Source organism: Sphaeramia orbicularis, chromosome 3 (assembly GCF_902148855.1).
Source record: "Sphaeramia orbicularis chromosome 3, fSphaOr1.1, whole genome shotgun sequence".
In the NCBI taxonomy this organism is placed as follows: Eukaryota; Metazoa; Chordata; class Actinopteri; order Kurtiformes; family Apogonidae; genus Sphaeramia; species Sphaeramia orbicularis.
This window is the reverse complement of record NC_043959.1, coordinates 18132074-18145779: the sequence shown is the minus strand read 5'-3', so window position 1 is coordinate 18145779 and position 13706 is coordinate 18132074.

Genomic DNA, 13706 nt, shown 5'->3' with positions numbered 1-13706 from the left:
CTGATTTTTTTTGCACTAAAATTAAGAATCTGATTTTTTTTTTTTTTGCACTGAAATTAAGAATCTGATTTTTTTTTTGCACTGAAATTAAGAATCTGATTTTTTTTGCACTGAAATTAAGAATCTGATTTTTTTTTTGCACTGAAATTAAGAATCTGATTTTTTTTGCACTGAAATTAAGTATCTAATTTTTTTTGCACTGAAATTAAGTACCTAATTTTTTTTGCTCTGAAATTAAGAATCTGATTTTTTTTTTTTTTGCACTGAAATTAAGTATCTGATTTTTTTTTTGCACTGAAATTAAGTATCTAATTTTTTTGCACTGAAATTAAGAATCTGATTTTTTTTTTTTTGCACTGAAATTAAGTATCTGATTTTTTTTGCACTGAAATTAAGTATCTAATTTTTTTGCACTGAAATTAAGAATCAGATTTTTTTTTTTACACTGAAATTAAGTATCTGAAAAATTTTTTGCACTGAAAGTAGGCATCTAATTTTTTTTTTTTTTGCACTGAAATAAAGTATCTGAATTTTTTGTCTCTGAATTCAACTGTGTTCATAAATTTAGAATAAAAAAAATTCAGATACAAAAAATTCAGATGCAAAAAATTCAAATGCAAAAAATTCAGATGCAAAAAAATCAGATCACACATCTGCGCTGACCGTCTGCATTGGTGTCACATGACCAACCTAATGTAACTCGATTGGCTGGCTGTTCTTTCGACTTGAGATAGAATCGATTGCTTATCCTTGGTGATGTGTGATCTGAATCTTTTGCATCTGAATTTTTTTATTCTAAATGTATGAACATAGTTGAATTCAGAGACAAAAATTCAGATATTTCATTTCAGTGCAAAAAAAAAAAAAAAAATCAGATACTTAATTTCTGTGCAAAAAAAATTTCAGATAATTAATTTCATTGCAAAAAAAAAATCAGATACTTAATTTTGGTGCAAAAAAATTCAGATTCTTAATTTCAGTGCAAAAAAAAAATCAGTGCAAGAAATTCAATGGCTTTTATTATTCAAAATCTGATGAGACAGATTTACTTCCATGTATTTCACAATAGATGCATCTTCCATGTGACATAGTGTGTACTGTATTTAGTTTTATGTAATAATAATAATAATAATAATAATAATAATAATACATTGCATTTATAAAGCACTTTTCATTTGATGGAATCTCAAAGTGCTACACAGAGAAGACACTCCAAATAAAATGATAATTTAAAAAAAAAAAAAAAACTATATCAAGAATAAAAGACTGAGCAAATAAAACATGTTCACTCTCTTTTTCACCCACTTTATGCTACTGTTAACTGAAAGTATACTATAATGTTTGTTTTGTTATGCCCAGTTGCTTTTATTATTGTTGTTGCACCAGTTCAGCTTCTTGCCCAGGCCTTCCAATCACAAGTGACTTCCTGGTCAAATAAAGGTTAAGTAAACAATACAATAAGAGTACTTTATGTACACGTGTTACTACTATTTTATGTCCAATGACATATAATGAAAGCAGACAGTTTTTCAAGTATTTTTCATTTGTCTCTGTATACATTTCTCTTAGGCACACTGTTGAACCAATCTCACTTTTTTTTTTACATTTTGTTTCAAAACATGAGACCCGCTATAGATAGATGGATAGATGTACTTTATACCAAACTGGGAAATTACAGTGTAGCAACAGCATGACACACATTCAATAACAACATCACAGCAAACATGAGTAAAGAGAAATAGAACATAAGAGCTATACACAGTACACTATAAATTAGAAGTATAAAAAGATCTTGGTGGAATCTGAGTAATGTGCTGAAATAGAACTGTAATGTGCTGTAAAATAACTGTAAGGTGCAACACAAGTTGAAATATTCCAATCATGAATGTGCAAAAAGACTTAGTTTGTTTGAAATGTGTTTACTACACATAACCATTCAATGAACAAACCAAAATATTGGTACAATGAATGCACCATATTAAACATAATTTCTGTTTCATGAAAAAGAAAACAGTTTATTCATCCTTCCAGTGTCACATTAGTGATTTGAACATAATTAATAGTTATACTTATCTCAGTCAATTATAAGAAAATAATCTGTGATGATGTTTCAGTAATACCTCTGTTAACCACTGCTTCAGCTGTACTGTACTGTCTCTGCTTTTTCAGAAGAGAGGAGAGGATAGAATGAAGATGAAGACTAACCAAAGTGTTAATATTATATATGTTCAGTTTATAATATGAACATTGTAAGCCACAGTTGTTAGTCAAAGACATCAGGGGCAGTTACACAAAGCCGGATCCGATACACTAGTACAACTCAGAGTTTACAGAAGAGTGCAGTTGTCTCAACATCGTACAGTCAAAGTCCAACACGCACCAGCTGAGTAAATGTGGTCTGGAATCTGTAGAGGGTCACAGTTTAAGAGACGCTGTAAAAGGACAGAATACCTGCTGTGTGATCAGTTACACTCCTATTCTAGACAAACGACCATCTGACACAAGAGCGCTGACCTTGTTTGACAAAAAATATACAACTGTTTTAATTAAAGCATAAAACACAAGCTCTTAGAGGGAAATCACCAAAAATACCTAGACTGGGAAAGTGAGGGAAATCTATCAGATGGAGCAAATTACTTATGTACTTAAAATTCAGGGAGAGATATTTGGGTGCTTCTATGAAACTGGGTACATTTTGGTACCTGTCACTTTTCTATCTTTTTTAGACCCAATAGTAAAAGGTAAATGTAGACACATTTCCCCCCAGGATGGACCGAATGATGACCTCAGATAAATGCAAAAAATGTATCCTCTTGCTCTGAGCCATCCCATAATTAAAGAATTTTTAATCAAATACTGGGGCCAAAAATAGGACCCAAATATGGACATTAAATCTCCCTAGGTGTCAGTGCATTAGATGTGAAAAAGTGTGTAAATGGTCTTCTATAGACTCTAAATAAAGACACTGTGTTAAATGTGTCCATCCTAATGGTTTTTCTAATCCACACATGTGGGTTTTTCATCAATCTCAATCTCATTCCAGGTTTTGTATGTAACCCATCGTGTCCACTGGTGTTACATGCAGAACCTGCCCATTTAAACGCACATAAATCAGAAATGATTTTTCAAAAGTGGTCATTTTTGTCAAACACTCTGCCTTGGATAATTAGTTTAATTTCCAAAATGTACCTGTGAGAGAATAAAGACATATTCATAAACATAGTAGCGCATAATTTTTGTGTTCTTTTGACCGTGTTACATATAGATTTTTGTATTAAAAATAATGTAAAATAATATAAAAAAAATGTGTTTTATCTGAAAAACAGTGTCTCTTTTATCTCAGTATTTATTTTTTACCTCCACCAAAGAGGTTATGTTTTTGCCAAGGTTTGTTTGTTTGTTGGTTAGTTAGCAACATAACTGAAAAAGTTATGGACAGATTTGGGTGAAATTTTCAGGAAATGTTGATACTGGCACAAGGAACAAATGGTTAAATTTTGGTGGTGATTGGGGGGGGGGCTGATCTGCCTTGGCGGAGGTCTGCGCTCTCCAAGGGCTTTTCTAGTTTCAAATTGACCCAAAGTGCTTCCAAACTTGCTTCATAACATTCGTCTACATCTGGTTTGAATTTTTAGCCCCTCTGTCCTGTTTTTAGGACCAGTTTCATAGAAGCATCCATATACGAAGAGATGGAGTCCCATGATTAACCTTTTAATGCAATAAACATTCAGAAGTGGTCATCTACATGTGTTTTATTTGTTTGTTTGTTTTTCTCATTATGGTGTCATTTTTGTTTCATTTGTCACTAACTGTAATCAATATCTACTGCAGATATCCATATTTTTTTCATATATGCCATATGTGGATGTTTGACTAAATATGTTTATGTATGTAAAATGCTTTGTATATTTGTATGAGCAAAACTAAATAATTAAGTTAAAAAAAAACACAAATCCCTCCTCTTAATATTCTTGTACACACCCGCTCCACTGCACACCCCGGAAACAACAACCCGTCAGACTGTGCTCAGGACCTGTTCCATGTGTCGGAGTCCGTCTGGGTGATCAGAATATTCCTGTTGTTCATCCATATGTTGCTCTTTTGTTCTCCTCGGACAGTAACAGCTGTGTGTTTACTGGATCCGATGATTTCACATGAATATTTTAACTCTGCTCTTTGGTACTTGTGCTGCATTTGAGAGTACAACATCCACTTGACTGACTGACTCTGGGATGTTTGGCCTGTTTTCAGAGTGTGGTGATGTTGTTGTAGTTTATCTCCGCCCCCAGACTCAGCTGTTTTCACGTCCTCAGAGTCAGGCCAAAGACACATACTGATGTTGAATGAGTCTACGGCTGCGTCAACTCTCAACAATGATGGATAACTGTGTAGAAAGAGGGTGTGAACTTCTACAGTATGTGTGAGAGTTTCAGCTGCTCAGCTCAGCGTCGTTCCTCCTCAGCTCCTGCTTTTCCTCAGTGTCTCTCCTTGGACTCACTTGAGTTTCCTTCTGATGTTTCACTTCCTCCAGTGAACGTCTTCTCACTGTTCTCCATTCCTCTTCTCTTTGACGATGATTCTGGAAGTGTCTCCTAACAGACCTGAGACTGTTTTGAGCTCTTCAAACTGTTAGAAAGGAGACAGTGTGTGTCATTTACTACATCACCATTGTTTAAATAACTGCAATATGACAATAAGTGAAAACACCATAACACTTACTGATTTTTCACAGACCTTCCACCCGGATTCGTTTTGTACCTCATCAGGCCGTCGGCTGCTGTCTTAGCTTTATATTCATTATTCACACTACCCAGCTGTGACAAACAGCCGTTTGTCACTGTTAAGTATGAATACAGGCACCTTTTTTCACTTAAGCACTTTAACTTGCACATGTAGTTGGACAGCACAGCACTTTAAACATACATATTTGCACAAACAAAATAATTGCACATGATTGGTTTTAAAAGTAGTTTATTGATTTTATTGTCTTTCCTTTTCAGTTTTTACATCCAGTGGCACTTGTATTTTAATTGATGATTGTGTAACGTGCGGGTTCGTTGATGGTTAATGGTTCATTCTTGATAAAATGAGACTTCAGGATGGAGACAGATTTCTTCTTATAACAGTGCTTTACTGTGCATCACTCGTGACAGCCACCACACTTCCTGAAACAACCACACACATGACCAAACCAGCCAATCAGGAACCAACAGTACCTAGATTGGCAAATGTCAAGTGATTTAGAAAGGCACATTCAACAAGCCATTCTAGCTGCTTATAGACAACAAATGAAAATAATTAAATGTATAAATGTGTAAATAATAATTCTGCAACACAAATGTAAATAGTTATTTGTGCAAACACTGTCAACACATTTCTTTAACAAATACCTGAGTCAACTTAGTCCCTGTAATTTACTCCACCGTTAAACCTTTCATTCCTTCAACATAAATTATTTTAACTTCTGAGCCCTACAATTGCTTGACCCTGGAGAAAAGGGGAGACATAAATTAGATCACAGAGGCAGTGCAATGTAAATGTGCAATATTTAAGTTTAACTTTGTTTAGTGTCTGTGTGAGTGGATTTTAAAGTGTTTAGTGAATGGTGTTTGGTGTGTTTGTACTCACCCTGCCCTTGTGTCCGGGTCCATCAGCAAAAAGCATCATGAACTACATGAACAACAGCCCTTAAGAAGGTTCCAGCCTGGACCAGGGCAGGTTAACATGTGGGGGAGCCAGGAGGTGTATTTTATTGGTTTATGGGTTTTTATTTATCTTTGGTGTCTAGGTTTAGAGATTTTAGGTATATAGCTTGGGTTTTAGATAGGTTAAGGTTGTGGGTTTTAGTTATGGAGGTTTTAGATTAGTTTTAACAATTTATGTAGATTTGTAACTCCTTGTGGAGTTGTAGTGGTTTTATCCAGTTAGTACAACAGTATAAAAGGCACCCATTTTTCATCAGTTGTGGTTCTGCTGCTGGAGAAGACACTGCTGTTCCGACCTCCATATGCACTTGTACTTTTTGGCATTCGCACATGCCCTTTTGTCTGGAAAAAGGATTATTGAAAATATTTTTTAAAAATTGTGGACCACGCCATCTCCTGCCTCATCTCCTTCCTCGTTTCACTGACCTCCAACCGCTAAACGGCCAGCCTACGTCACACCAGTCAAGAAAAAAAGGCTTGGACCATCTTTAGCCTTGTAAAAACATTCATTTCCACCCAGAGTCACTTTTTTTTTTTTTTTTTTTGGCAAAATTTTGTATTGATGAGAGTTGGACCACTGTGTAAATTGGCATATGAATGTTAAAATTATGGAAACTTAATGAATATTTTATCGTTATAAGGACTGAAATTGGTTAAAAGATTGAACTCAGTGGAGCTTAAGCATAAAATAATATTAATTTAAGAATTTTTTACTTCACTGTTCATTAGGGTGCATCAAACCCCCCATTTTTTTTGCAAAGTGTTTGCTTTTTACTTGTCCCTAGTCTAACTTTTTTTCCATTTAGTGAAAAAGTTATTCCTGCAAAATTTTAGCTAAATTTGTTTTTGTTTAGGTGGGCCACCGGGTGTTTGAAAATTTGACTTGGAAGGCTGCTGAATTTGGCAGGTTCAAAAATCCAAAGTTTTGACTGGTTTGTTTTTTCATTCCCATTTGCTATAAAATCATAAGAAGTAAATAAACAAAAAATGGCAAGGTTTTTGATCAGCCAGGGTTCTGACAGTCTGTCCAGAGGCTGATCACATCACACACAGCTAGAACAGTTATGGTGGGCCTTTGGTGGAACATATTGCCTCAACTTCTAGAACTACTTCTTTTGCTATGGTTTTGCTGTCTTCTATTGGCACTGATCTGTGCCTTTGAAGGACTGTTCTGACCAAAGGAAGCTGAGTGGTTGGAATAGCATTCAGTGAAAGGCCAATACCTTCCTTCCATTCATCTGCAGGGCCACCTTTTCTCTTCAAAGGGCCTCCAGGGCGCTTCACCTTCTTCTCTTTAGCATATTTGGCATATTTACACAGAAAATGTCTTATGGTAAATGGACTGACCTTATGCAAGGCACAGCCTGGCCCTGCTGGGAGCAAGGGTTTAGGGTTCAGGGTTCACACTCTGACATGTGGACAGTCAGAGCCAGGATTCGAACTGCCGACCCTTTGGTCATTGGGTGACCTGCTCCACCAACTGAGCCACAGCCGCCAACCCCCCCCCTTGTCTAGAAAAAGAAAGCTGGTACCTGCTGAACTGAAGAAAAGGGAGGGCACCAGATGGGTAATCTAGGATCAAATTTATTGTATTTTTTTAAAATGTATATTTTGATTGGGGCTTAAACTATTGATAGTAAGGTTTATAAAGCATATTTGAGCAACTTAGGGAAATTTTACTTGACTTAAGTGTATTAAATGGTATATTCACTTTCTGAGCCTTTGGCAACCTTGCAGTTCAAATTTTCAAACGCACGGTGGCCCACCTAAACATGGTCAAATTTAATATTTCACAGGTGATGTTTTCTACTCAAATGGAAACTTTTTAGACTAGGGACAGGAAAAAACTTGACAAAAGGGGGGTTTGATGCACCCTACTGTTCATACTGATCACAGGTGATTATTATAAGCAGACCCTTGATCTAATCCTTAGTCTAAAACTGTTTTACTAATGTTAACATAATGTATTCACTTTGTTCTGTTGGATTTACAGATATTTTGGTTCATATCAATTTGACACATGCACATTTTTATAAGGAAATATTAACTATATCTGTGACTTGGAATTAAATGTGATACAATTTTTAAAGCGTTATTGCCCATTTTACCAGAGAAATAGATAAAGTTTTTGACACAATATTATTTTTCTTTTTAAATTGTTCACCAAGATATGATAAGATGATGTCAAAGTGAAAGTAGAAAGACCTAAAACATACTCTGTCAGTGGACTGATCAGCATTAATCCACACCTTTATTTACATTTCACTACTCCTTCGATCCAGTTATTGTAAATTGACAACTGTGACCTTGAATGTTTGTTTAATAGTTAAAATACAACTGTCATTTATCATGTGGAGTAACTGCTTCTGCTGCATTTACATTTATTACATTTATTTCCATCATTTTATGGACAATTAACATCAGGAACCCAGACCTGACCAACTGAAGCATCCCCAGATCATAACACCGTCCCCACAGGCTTGTACTGTCGGTACAGGGCATGATGGGTAATCAGCTCATCCTCAGCCTGTTTTCACTGTTGCCCTCAGGGAAGAGGTACAGATCCATCCAGGCCCGCACCTCCAGACTTAGCAGCACGTTTTACCCAGGTGTAATACGTGTTACGCTCGGTCTAGGGGTTGCCGAGACGTAACATGGTGTGAGACTCCCCTCCCTCCATGTCCCTTAACAAACAGGAGCAATTTACACAAATGACCAGCAACCACGCCACTGCAATATGAGATATTTATTTACAAAAAAAAGAAAAATTAAATCAGGTAGGGAATCACAATAATCTACAAACACAAACGAAGGAAACCAAAATACATCAATCTTACCCAACCAAAAACTTAAAGAAAAAGATTCCCTCCTTGTATAGCTGATTTCACAAAGTTCTAACAAAAATGACAAAAGGCTGGTCTGAACAGAGGGGGGGATGGAATGAGAGGAGTCTCCTGGGAGGAAGGAAGATCTGGCTTTTAAATTTCCCAGCTCATCTGTGAGGCACCAATCAGAAGCAGCCAGCAGACCAGTAGATTAGATTAGATTAGATTTAATTTATTGGTCCCCGTGGGGAAATTCATCTTCACTGACCACTCCTGCAGCTCATCCTCAATCAGCCACTGTCTGTTGGAGGGAAAGAGGACACGCCCACACACAGAAGAGAACAGAAAAAACTACAAAAATACAACAGAATCACAAATGACACAGCACACTACAGAATCAACAAAATACTAACCCTTAACATGCGGGTACTGAACACATTATAGTGACAATACCTCAAACAAGGAAATACATTTAACATATATCCTCCGTGTTCAGCCAGGGTCGAAGTGCAATATATTCTATCTCTATTGTGTCTTGGTTGGTTGACTTGCTTGTTTTTATTCTGTATATATATTTACACTTTTCTTTTAACCTGTTTTGCACTGCGCACCACAAGAGAGTTGTCTCTTTTAATTTTGTTGTGCATATGTATAATGACAATAAAGACATTCTTTTCTGTTCTATTCTCTTCTCACAGGATCAATCTGAACTCATCAGATCACATGACCTTTTTCATTGAAAAACAGTCCAGTCTTTATTTTCTTTTCAAACTGGTGGTTGTTTAAGAAAAGAGACGCTCCTCTCTGCATCAGTTAAAGGGTTAAAGGACTGAAACATATGAACCACTGCAGTTATTCTCCAACAGAAGGATCTGAACTTTCTGCTGAGTTAAATCCAGGTGGGGACTATTTCTGTCCAGGCTGTGTACTTTATGTCATCTATATGTGCACATCCCAGACTGCCCTACATCTGCTCTAACCAGAATGTATGTTTCAAACATAAGTCATTGTTTTTAACCCTTTCATGCATAGTGGTCACTCCAGTGGACAGATATTCCACAGCTGTTCTCTTGTATATTCATGGGTTTTGTTGTTTTACTTCCATATCAGCCAACACAGCGGATGCTTATGCATCCTCCCAAACACTGTAATTCATACAATTATTGTAACTTTGCTGCTCATGATAAACCTGATCTGCAGTAACATGTTTGAGTGTAAATCAGTTGCTAATTGTTATTAGACTGTAATTAACAGTTTTCTGAAACAATTATTATTACCCAGCAATACATTTTGTCCTCTGTAGGGGACAAAGGTTTGACAGTTTTATTTAAAAAATGCTGTGTATTACAAAGGACATTCCATTAAAAAATCAATCAATAAATAAAAATAATTTTAAAAATGTATCTGAAAAAACTGTTGCATTATGCAGTTTCCAATCAACACCATTTTTTAATGTAAAAAAGCTAAAACTGTCAAATACCTAGGTCTCAGGAGGATTTTATCTCAATGAAATGAGTAATAACTAATATTAGAGTATGATAAAATGTGAGAAAATATTAGCGATTTAGCAATTAGTGGCATGAAAAATGTTTTTATTTCATAGTTTTTACACAGTATATCACTTTCTGATGGTGAGTTTTAAATACATGTTTCTTTACTTCAGAATTAAATGTATGGTGTCCAGCTGAGTGGATATTTTTGTGACTCTATGAAAAATAGGTTCATAAAAAAAAATCATTTGCATTGGTTTTTTTCATGCTTAAAGAGGAATAAAAACACTCAAGAAAAAAATCTTGACTAAGGTTCTCATAATTCATGCACGAAAGGGTTAAAGAACTGGGTTGATAACGGAATACTGTTTGTCTGTCAGTTGTTTAACAAGGAAGGTCAGTTGTTTACTTACAGTGAAATTTTTGTTAGAATATAAAATTCTGGTACTCCCAAGAGAATACGCCATTGTGTTTGATGCTATCCCTTCAGGTTTAAAAACCTTACTATCTTCTACTATTAGAACTTCAACGACCATTACCTTCCTCAAATTGCGCAATCAGAATTACACATAGGAAATTTAGATCCATTCTTGAGTAAAAAAACTAATAATAAACGCATTACAGAACTGATCCAAAGGGATACAATTTGTAAGCCAATTTATATCTTTTTCTGGAGTAATTTATACTCTGATGTGGAATGGGAAAAAGTATGGTTATTACCAAGGAAGCTTTTTTTATTTTGAGTAAGGTGAGAGAGGTATCTTTAAAACTGTTCCACAGGTGTTATCCAGTTAATTCAGCTTTAGTTACGTATAAGATTAATGTCGACCCTCTTTGTTCATTTTGTCATAATTCGGATGAAACATTAACTCATTTTGGGAATGTGCATTCTGTTAAATTTTTTGCTGTGATATCAATCTTTTTTTTTTTTAAATAGAAAGCTGGCTATTTCTTTTAACTTCATAATTGAAGATATTTTATTTGGTGTCTTTATTACTGATCTGCCTGCTCAGAAATTTTTTATTCTTAATCTCATTTCCTTATTAGTCAAATTTCATATACATGCCAGCAAATTTGCCAATCAGGTTTTTAAATCTTACTTAGAATCCTATCTAGACACACTTAAGTTTTGCACTAACCCTAAAGCTGTGAAGACTAAAGCCTTATGTGACGAATTTAAGTTGTATTTTTTAAAATTTATTTTTAAAATTTATTTTAATATTATTTTTTTCTCTTCTTCTTTATTCCTTTACTTTTATGTATTTAATTTACTTACCTATATATGTATTTATATTTAATTTCTTCCTGCCTTACCTCAAGCACTATGTTTTCTCCATGCCATTGTAACCCGTTCAATATATGTTATTATAATTACACAAAAATTGGATTAAATTGTCATTTTCAATTATAGTTCATGCATACCTGGTGTCTTCCTTTATTGTACAGTTTGTTTGGGGTGTTAGTCCTCCAGCCACACCCACTTCTTCTTCATGTGTCCCCCCGTAGTGTTCGTATATAAATTCCCTGTGTGCCCGTAGCTCTCCCCTTTTTCATGTTGTCTCTGGCGGGAGATCTGGGTGCGGGACCTAGCTTAGCATCCCAGCTAACTGTCTGTTGTGATCCTGTTGTCCAGGGTGAATAAATAGAGACTGTCTCCGCAAGAGATCACTGTGTCCCGAGTTTCTGTCCTCACAATAATACAACGCAGAGGGAATAGTCCGGTCACACCATGTTCTGTTCTATGTGTATATGGTGTTATGTAAATAAAGTATGAGCAAAAAAAAGCCCTACATCAGCTCTATTGTACTGTTTACTTCCTGACCTCTACCTGCATTTTGTGTGTCATCAGAGTCACGTGACTGCTGAAATGTTGCCGAAGGCTTTTTTCCTCGGTTTGCCTGAGTGTTCAGTGGTTTTTCTAAGGATAAATAACACTTAAATCCTTGTCCTTTGAGTTCTCTTCGCATCGTGCGTGTGGAAATGTTCTTGCTGCTGCTTTTAAACAGAGCCGTGAGTTCTGCGGTTGTTTTTTTTCTGGTTGGATCTCACCAAACGCACCAGTGATCTCTGATCCCGATCATTGAGGAGTTTTTTCCGCCCACATTTCTTCCTGGCAGATAATGGGTCACCACCATCCTTCCATGTTTTAATAACACACTGGACAGTTCTGGTTGAAATTTTGATAGTTTGTGCAATCTCCTTTGCTGTTTTATCTCCTTGATACAGACCAATAATTTGACCCCTCTGAAATGTAGCGAGATCTTTTCCATGTCCACCTGGGGGGGGGTCTTCTGTCATGACTGTTGAACAAATACAAACTACTCGCCTCGGTGCATCGGTTAAGGAACTTTTTGCTTTGTTAAATGCAGGTGATGACTTTATTTCTTGGCCAGGCAGTGTATGTTACGTCATAGAGGAAGGAAATAAGCTCATCCAAAATGATATACAGAGCAGTTCACATTTCTGCAGCGACGTGCGAAACGTTGTCTTTTGACGTAACGCTGGGACGTCATATCCGTTGTGCGTAATACGGTTTTCCAGTTTGGCGAAATATATATAAATATTTTTAGTTTGGTGAAATATGGCAGCCGTGTATTCATAGCCTCGCACAGTATGTGTGTATATATAAATATATAAAAATATAAAGAATGTAATCTAATGTCTGCAGTGTTATTTATTGTTATGTGTCTGCACTGACATGTCTTCTTGTTTGTACTGTGTTTTCTGTTTGGCGTTGCAGCCCCCGTGCACTATTGCCTACAATGAATTTCCACCTGGGGGCAATAAAAGTATATCTTATCAGAATTATATTCATTCATTATTTATATAATTAATCTGTATATTCAATATAACCACTCAGAAAATACTGTACATTTTATTGCTGACTTATCTATCTATCTATCTATCTATCTATCTATCTATCTATCTATCTATCTATCTATCTATCTATCTATCTATCTATCTATCTATCTATCTATCTATCTATCTATCTATCTATCTATCTATCTATCTATCTATCTATCTATCTGTGGCCGCTGCTCGTCTTTCAGACAGGGGAAGCTCATTGTCAGCTTACATAAAAAAAAAAAAAGTCAAGTTATTTAAACATAAATTCGTCCCTCCGTTCCTTTTTAAGAAAATGGTCAGTGACCTTATTGTACGAACTAAACAAGAAAACGTTAAAATTATGTTAAATTGAAACAACCAAGTACAATGAGTGTGTTTTATTTACAGTGCAAGAAATGAACAAGTCATTTCGTAGTGGTTTCTTTCTTGATTTCACAGCAGAATGTGCAACGGTATTAAACAAGTGAAGGAGTAGATCTCAAAATAGCTGTCAGTCAAACGGGATTCAGCCTTTTGACTGATCCTCCAATCAGCACGTGGAAGCCCAGTGTCCAGCCCAGCCAAGGTCTGCCCACAGTTCCATTCACCCCCAGAGACGCCGAGCGTCCGGGGGCGGGACAACATCGTAGCATTTATGCAATTACCGTCCAGTTTTGAGGCAATGAAAAAAACTGTTCCACTCAGTCCCATTGAAGTGCATGGACGCTGAGCGTCTACGGGCGAATGCACTGAGCAGAAATCGAATGAGAAAACAGCGCAACGGGAATGTATGAGAAGTAAACAACATCGAGTCCACTGATTATTGATAAAGCTGATTCTGAACAAACTCGTCTGTGAGA